Genomic DNA, 8,779 nt, shown 5'->3' with positions numbered 1-8,779 from the left:
GAGGGCTTCGCCACGACGCCACGTCACCCTCGCTCTCGCCAAATCAAAACGCGCCAAGCCATAGCTAGCAGGCCTGAGCGCTCTGCTTTATGAAGCCATGCTAGGCTGGCCGAAAATTCTATTGCCAAGCCCACTATCACGACAGCGGAGATGCCAAGTGACTCCGACTTACTCAGGAGCGTTCCCATTAAATTATAGGCCAGTCCGGCAAGGTAGCATGACGTGACAGATAGAAGTGCACCGGCTTTATGCTATGTATCCAAGCGTCTTAACCTGCTCGCGAGGAGTTCCTACCTCGAAGTACCGCTCAGCGGCATTCGATTGGATATTCACGTTTTCGCATTTACAATCCATAAGTAGGGCTTAGGTGCTCTTGGTTTTTAATGCGTAAGCATTCTTTGGCGTGCTCTTTAGCCCTGTAGCCACTATGTGCACACTGTGTGCACACTGGGGGCCTGTCTCACTATATATTGAGGCATGACTCTATGGGCATACTGTATATAATGCGCGTTTCATATCGCCAAGCGCCGGATAAATTCTAAAGTAGTTTTTTTTATCATCGAAGAGACTGTTCGTAACCAGTGACTCATACTCAGTGACCCGATTTGGAGCGAGATTCTTCAATTGAAGAGCGGCACATATCCAGTGCCACATATCCAGTGACTCAAGGTGGCGTCACAGATGTTCCTTGAGGAGCGGAACATACCCAGCGTGGCGCATTGAGTGAGTCAAGCTTGCCTAGCAGTTTGTTTCGAACATGGCTCTCTTTGGACATGAAGTCCGATGCTGCACCCATTAGACTATGCACATTTGGCTAGGTCTGTAGCGAGTTTTATCAACGCGACGGAAACGGAAAACAGTGCACAGCTTGTGATCACTAGGCAGGTAAAGCTGCATGTTTCATTTCGACTGCTTTCATCAGGCATTTAATGGCTGAAGATCAGGTCGCTGCCAGAAAGCTAGATCACTGACGAGAACAAGGTATGTGAGTACTTGTCCCGATTATGGTTCATCTTAAAGTTTCAGCTATGCCTCATTGTGTAATAAATAATGCCCTTTCGTATAACTATAAGTATGTTACTGACGCAACAGAGACAGACAAAGAACTTTATTGATGTCCTGAGGGACAAGCCGGCAGAGACCCGTTGGGGTCCCCGACTCGCCGCTGGCTGCTCCTATGTCGTTTTCGATAAGCCAAGCCTCTCCGCTCTTTCACGGGCCCTCTGGACGGCGGCGGGCTGGATGCTGAGTTCGGTACTTTAGTCCCAGTCCTGTTCGCTGGTGAGTGTCGTATCCCATAATGCAGGACACTGCGAGAGCATATGAGTACTCATGCAAGAATTGAAGTTTTTATGCTCGAAACTGCTGGTGCCTGTGATGTTTGGGCAGAACTTGTGTCATGCACTTTCTACAACGAAAACCTCTACTAACCCCGCACTTACCATTACGCTAACATTCACTGAATATTTCTGTAAACCTGTGTAACAAGCAATAACTGCTTCCTTGTTCTCTTATGTGTGGTTTTTGTGTGAAGATTGCAATTTTGTATGGCCGGTTCCTAACGCCTGCATAATTCTCGCTCAGACTAAAGTGAAGCCAGTACAGTTATGAGGTAACGAAATCAGTGCAAAGTAAAGAATTTTTTTCTTTGCGGAAAAATGTTGCGTGCACTTGAGTTTTTACCTCTCTGATGAAAACACATTATTCTGTTTTATTCTAAGATCGATACAAAGTATTCAATAATGATAATGACTGTCTTAATAGGCTGTGACCTAGCGTATCGAGGAGGGCGACAAATTTCGCTTGTCAGAACCTTCGCTTGAGTCAAATCCGTTGTTCAACCACTGCTGATCACTTCGTTGTATAGGCACCTTTCTTATTGCTGGCAGGTGCCCGCAGTGATTTTCTTAGTTCAACGTAGTAAGCTATAGACGAAGTTCCCCACGTGCTCTAAATAATGTTTCGCATGCATGCCCTCAATGTTTTGCAGCTGTAGTACAACGAACAAGCACACAACACCTAAATGACACAACACAACACCTGAATGACGTCGCCAAGGGCCACACAGCCGCGAACGCCCTGGCGGAACATCACGAACTAAATGTTGTCGCTTTCAATATGGGGTCAGCATTACAACATATTATCACGCGTACAGTGTTTTGCTTTCTGCCGGTGGTCATTTTTTCACCGGCTAACCGTTCCTACAAAGACACCACTCGGCGCAAAGCGCTCCTACTTCACCCGAAATTTTGTGAATATTGTCACCGAATGTAAGGTAAAAAAAGGGTTCTTGTGAAATTAGAGACACGCGCGACGCGAGTAGTGTTGCACATTGTCGTACGTACGCGAGTACAAGCGACTACGCTGGAAAGTATTATGAGTAGTGTGTGAATATCGTACGGCGCTTCACCTGTGGTGTCATATTTAGACTAATGGCGACTGCTCTTGCTGCAGGAATTGTGCTTTGAAGGTTGCTTGTTTTACTGGAAACAAGATCTACCCGTCAATAAGGAGTTAGATGCTTAAACCACACTTTAGTCAATTTTGGCTTCTTCAGAGTCACTGCAACGTGACAGTATGAATGTAAATAATGTGAATCATTTTAAACACATGGCTCTGAGGTCTTCGATCGTGCGCCATACATTGCACTAAATGATTTCCGGCCTTTGAAAAATAAATTTGAAGCCTTACGGGTGATACCGACGACCTCATTATGAGACACGCCGCATCAGGGAACCACGGATTTATTTTTGACAAACTGGTTTTCATTAACGTGTCACTAAATATAACTAAATGAGCGTTGCTGCCTTTCCTTCTATGAAAAGATGGCTGCCGTGGCAGTGTCAAACCCGCGACCTCTTGCTCGGCAGGAAAACGCCGTTGTCACTTTTCTACCTCTCCGGCCAGTTTTCTGGCTTTGTTTGAATGGAAATAATGGGGACCATCAGGAGGGATCACGGTTAGCGATTTTTCTGTAGATGCGTTATGGAGATTAGAGGCTGAAGTGCATGGGATATGTTGAGCTGCGAGGGATTTGTGGCCGGATCATGTGGCATGGAATACATTTATTTGATAACTGAGACGCGTTAAAAATAGGACCACATAATGTATGTGCTCTTACATTTACACACATTTCAAACTATCAAACAGCCTCTGCCATGACGTTGACCATGAATGTGGGAGCCTGAGCAATGGTACGACGATGGAGTGGGCAGAAGTACTGCAAGCTTTATTCCAGCCCTGTTAGTTATTAATAGTCCCGGTGAACTTTTCTAGGGCGCAGCTCTTAGGCTCTCGTTCCTGCGGCGAGGCGAGTGTCTGCGAGCCTCGGCGTCGTAGCTCGGCGTAATCGATCCAACGAGCATCACGAAAGATACAATCAAACGCGGAGCACAGCACGGGCTGAAAGACGCGAGGATGAAAACGGAGACGAGGGCGCAGCGGAACCGCGAGGTGGAAAGCGGAGGAGGGCACTGCGAAAGCAAGCGAAGAAAAGCGTAGTGTGACGACAGTGGCTACGAGATGGCGCCAGAGTAGCGCACGTAGGTCTGTCGGCGGCGGCTCTCCAGATTGACGAGGCAGTCGCACCGCACTTCGCTTCATTTGCAACGCGCCGCATGAGAAACGTTGTCCGCGCCAGCCAATGAATCGGCAAATGAAAACACGTTTAGAGCTGCGCTTAAATTTCGCAGTATCGTAGTCGTCGATGAATTTTTTATTAACTAAATTATGCATTTTTTAAATTTTTTGAGGAATCGATTTCTGACATCTGCTGTGAAAGAATTTTCATTCTACAGAAGCTCTTCCATTATTATGCAGCACGACAGCAACACACAAAAACACAGTTCCTAGTTACTCTAAATATTCCAGATACTGGAACCCTGCTTACTCTTCGCATAGGAAGGCATCCGTTTGCAGCATCGACACAGCTGGGCAGCATTTTCCCTGTCTCTCCATCTGAGCGAATGCCACATCCGGTGTCAAGATTGTCGTTACACCGTGTGCCTGTACAGCCAGAAAAACAAAATTAGGAGAAACCGAGTGATAACGCTGGTTGGCGGTCGGTGACACCTTCATCACTGTTGCAGTCGGCACTAAATTTTCACTAACATCGGCATCTGAAAAAAATATATATATAAATGTCTATCCAGCCTAGTATTTGTATATTCCGCCTGTGGTAGCTTATGCGGACAACATTCTGTATGATGGCTTTACTAACTAGGGTTGCAAAATGCTCGGAATTTCAATGCTTTTAGCTCACATCCCTGACTTTGTAAACTTTTGTCGTGGACTGTAGATTCGTTTACACGTATGCACGTGTTTACACGTTTACGGTATCGGGCATCAGGCAAAGATGGTTCGGGCGGACAGCGTGGCTCATATATTATATAACGACGCGACACCACATGAAGCATTTCTTGCAGCGCGAACAATTCCCGAACGAGAACAAGTTGAAGCCATTCAGAAAAAGTTGAATGCAACGATATGGTTGTGCAAGTAAATGGGGGCTTATGAAGCGATCCTATTTTGTTATGTGTGCAGTGTGACTGTATTCCTATCTATTTTCGGACGCAAATGTCTGCATCTAAATTTCTACGCTATGTATGTATGTATGTATGTATGCATGTATGTATGTATGTATGTATGCATGTATGTATGTATGTGTGTGTGTGTGTGTATGTATGTATGTATGTATGTATGTATGTATGTATGTATGTATGTATGTATGTATGTATGTATGTATGTATGGTAACTGGGCCAGTAATCTGTTCAGCGTTTTTGTTTTTTATTAAGTACCTGCGCCAGGCAACTTTGGTGTAAAAAATGTTCGTTGCTCTCGAAGGAGGGGCCTGCGGCCTCCGTGAATCTACTCAGCCTTACAGATTTTATGCGGCTGCTCCGATTATGTTGTCGAGGAGAAAATAGACTAGAATCGAATTAAAAAGCGGACGGCTTTCTAGAGCCTCGACAAGGGCTGGAGAGTCTTTCAGGAGGTCAAAATATACCGCTTTCAGAAAGTAAACGTTCAGGCACGCCTACACAAACGTGGCCTGTGTTTGTAATTTGTAATGAACCTATGGTCGTCCCTTTCTCCGCCCAAGAGCTCTATTTCTCGGTAGTAGATGGTCTCTTCTGCAGTACCTATCACCTGTCAGAACTCACATTGACACGTGCGAAACTCGCGTTACCACACATGAAAACCCACTTACTGCAAGCTGCAGCGTGCCGATGGCCCCTAGCCTTAAAATCACGACCACCTATTTCTTTTCCTTAAGAACCACTGTCTGCTGTTCAAGTGGCAAAACAATAAATTCAATAAAAATGGCTAACTTCAACATCATCCTGACGAAATATGAGTATGCTGGAGGACACTATATACAAGGTGGTATCAAAAAGTTTCGAGACTGAGTCTGTCCTGAAGAAACTTTTTAATTATCTGCATTGAAACATTGGTACCTTTGAAGTAGTTACCTTGCGCAGCAATGAAGCGCTTCCAGCGTTCCTGGTGGAACTTCATGGTGATGGTTCTACAGCTGGACCCCAGCTTTATCACATTAAGAAACAAGGACGAAGAAACCTGGGAGGATTGCAGCTACAATAATTCAAAGTGAGCACAACGCCATTAAACAGTGGTAAATAATTTTACAGGGTAAGCTGCTATAAGCTCACTTCAAAAGCTGTTTTCGTTGGCGATGTTGTACGCCTCCCCCCCCCCCCCCCCCCGCTGCTGTCCGTTGGAGCTATCTGCAGGCTCTGACTCACTATGGGGGATTGGTCGAAAAATTGTTGGATTGTCTTGAGGAAGAAACAGAAGAATAATATGTATAGAAAATGTTAGAACGAACAACATGTATGGCATACCTGATTAAATAAAGCAGGCAGGGTGACGGTTTGTAACACCCCCTTCAATGTGGATGTCAAGTGAATCAAAATAATAATAGCAATCATCATCACCATCATCGCATACTGCCCCTTTGCACGCGATGTCAGATGCGCGCTTCGTGGCGTTGATACGTGCTCACTTTGCACTGCAGTTGCATATTAATACAGCAGGTGCCACACCTTGTAGAAGCTGCACAGATAGCGGTACGAGGTAGTTTCTGTTTCCTATCAAGTATGTGGCTTCTACCCACTATGGAGGATTGGCCAAGAATTGGATGGATTGTTTTCAGGAAGAAAAAGGAGATTAAGGGTATGTAGACAAGAATGCTAGAATGAAGAAAAAAACATGTTTAGCAAACCTGGGGGGGGGGAGGTATTCTGTAAAAGTCCATTTAGTGGACTGTCAATTTCGGCCATTGCTGATTGGCTAGGGCCGCTGGTCTCCTCCTCTCTCGTACAGCTGCATACAATCAGCAGCGGCCGAAATGGACAGTCCACTAGGTGGACCCCCCCCCCCCCCCTCTGGTCAGATCAAGCAGGCTAGGTGACTGTTTGTCACCATCCTGTTTTAAAGGGAAGTCAACAAATCATCAGCAGCAGCATCAACAGCATCGAATCCTGCCCATTGTCACGTGATGTGACATACGCGCCGTGTAGCGTCGCTACGTGAAAACTTTGCATTGCAGTTGTGTTATATTCTACCAGGGGCCGTATTCTGACACGATACACTTTGGCGATAGTTTGCCGTCAAATGTGCGCTGATTGGATGGTTTAGCAAAATCATGTTTTGCTACAACAACCGATCAGCGCACGCCTCACGGCGCACTATCGCCGAGGCGATAGTATCGCCGAAGTGGATCGTTTCAGAATACCGCCCCAGGTGTCCCGACATCTAGCTGCTGCAAGTAGCTCGACCTCGCCAACTCAAGCAGGCTAGGTGTCTATTTGTCAACGCCCCGTACCCGAAGAGATGTAAATAAATGATCATCATTATCGTCATTGACATCATCGAATCATGCTACGGTTTAAGGGACGTGACATGTGCGCCGCGTAGTATGGATATCTGTGTTTTTTTTTTCGAACACGTAATGGCGCTTCCTCGCAAGGTACGAACCACTGTAGAAGAAGAGAGTCGTAGAGCCAACGCAACCAGGCAACAGCGGACTTGGCAGACCGCAGCGCTGAGAGCAGCACAAGCCGCAACTCGCCATCGGCGCTGGGCGGACCGTTTGGGTCGTTCTCGTGATAACGATGGAAAGAGACTTCGCTGCGAAGACCCTCTACTTCGAGCTGCCGAAGATGGAACTCCTATGAAGCCGCTCATCCTGCTTTACACTGTGACTGCTGCGTGTGGAGCACAGGCACTTGATATTTTTTCGATGCTTCTCCATTGTGAGCCCAGAATAATGTCAGCTGATCAGCTTTTAGTACTAACATCCACGTAAGAATCCCGCAGCAGTAAATCCACTTCCTAGGAAGCACCCTTATTCAACTGCGTACGGGTAGAGCATATTTAGTAGATTTCTTTTTTTCAAATGTCAGGTTTACCGTCGTCAAACGGCAAAGTGGGTTATGGAGGTCGCGGTAGCACTGGGGCGCGATATTCATCTTGACGAGGTCTTGTACATTACCGTGAACCTAAATATAATACGGGTGTCCTGCGGTGTGGTTTCGATCACGGTCGAGCCCGATCGAGATCGCATTCTATTGAAAGCTGAGGTGTGACGCCCGTAAGTACACGATCGTTTTGATGCGAAAGCATCAAACGGGCCATTGAGTGGAAAAGCAGGTGCCTATAGCAGTGAAACAGCACCTAAATTTCCAGTGTCTGTGACGCCTCGTCACATGCGCGCCTCGGCAGAGCAGAGCGGCCGAAACGGAACACCTGCTGCAGCGTTTCCGCGTAAGGTGTTGCGCGAGGGGAGAGAGCATAGCCGCGACGACAGCACCAGCGCGTCTCGAAGCAGATGTGACGACGGGACGCCGCAGGGAGAGGCGGGTTTTCGTCAGCGGGGCAGTCACGTGACATGCGCGTGCGGCCATCTCGCTCTCGGAAGCCGGTGCCGGGTCCCCCGCGTATCACTTTCTCCCTCACCACCACTGGGCTTAAGCCCCAACCAGACGTACGCACTGGTACGCGGCCGCACGCGCAGCGCCGCGTCTGGACGCGTACGGCGTCAGGCGCGGAGGCTGCGTACGGCGTCAGGCGCGGACGCGCGGCGGCTTGGAGACCTTGCACTGCTAGGTTTCTTGCGCCCGCACAGGAAGCTGCCGCTAGCGTCACCCGCCCGACGCGCCTCACGTGATGACGCCGATGAACGTGACTTCCGGAACGATTCTTCGCGCGGCGTGCAGGCAAGCCCGGGCAAGCTGCGTGCGCTGTCACCGGAGTTCCGCGCGGGTTCTGGTATTTTATGATGGCAGCCGCTGAAGTCTTCAACCGTAACGGGTACATTATTAACGAAATGTTCATCGCCGAAGTTCGGGACCTGACACAGCGTGAGGCACAGAGCAGGCGAGTGATGCTGTGCCGACGCTGCTGCAGGTTTCACCGAGTTCACAATTATGACAGTTGAGCTGACTGAACCACTACGTGTCCTGCAATATCATTTTTAAAATATAAAAACAAAGTTTAAGTTCAAACTGATTGCGTGTTATTGCCATCTTTAGCACATTGCTTAATGTGACCGTCAAGCGTAGGCTGGGTTGCCTTGAATCGCCGCGACGAAATGCGCGGCGACGAGCGCGCGGCAACTCCTGCATCGTTTGGGTGCGCGCCCTCTTCCTCCGCCGGGCGCGACGCGACGTCACGAGAGCGCGGGGCGTGCGGACGCGTTCCAACGCGTACATCTGGTTGCGGCTTTAGCTGCTGCGGGCGCGCCAGCCGGCCTTGGTG

The sequence above is a fragment of the Dermacentor variabilis genome, chromosome 3 (genome assembly GCF_050947875.1).
Source record: "Dermacentor variabilis isolate Ectoservices chromosome 3, ASM5094787v1, whole genome shotgun sequence".
Taxonomy (NCBI): domain Eukaryota; kingdom Metazoa; phylum Arthropoda; class Arachnida; order Ixodida; family Ixodidae; genus Dermacentor; species Dermacentor variabilis.
This window is presented reverse-complemented; position numbering follows the sequence as displayed.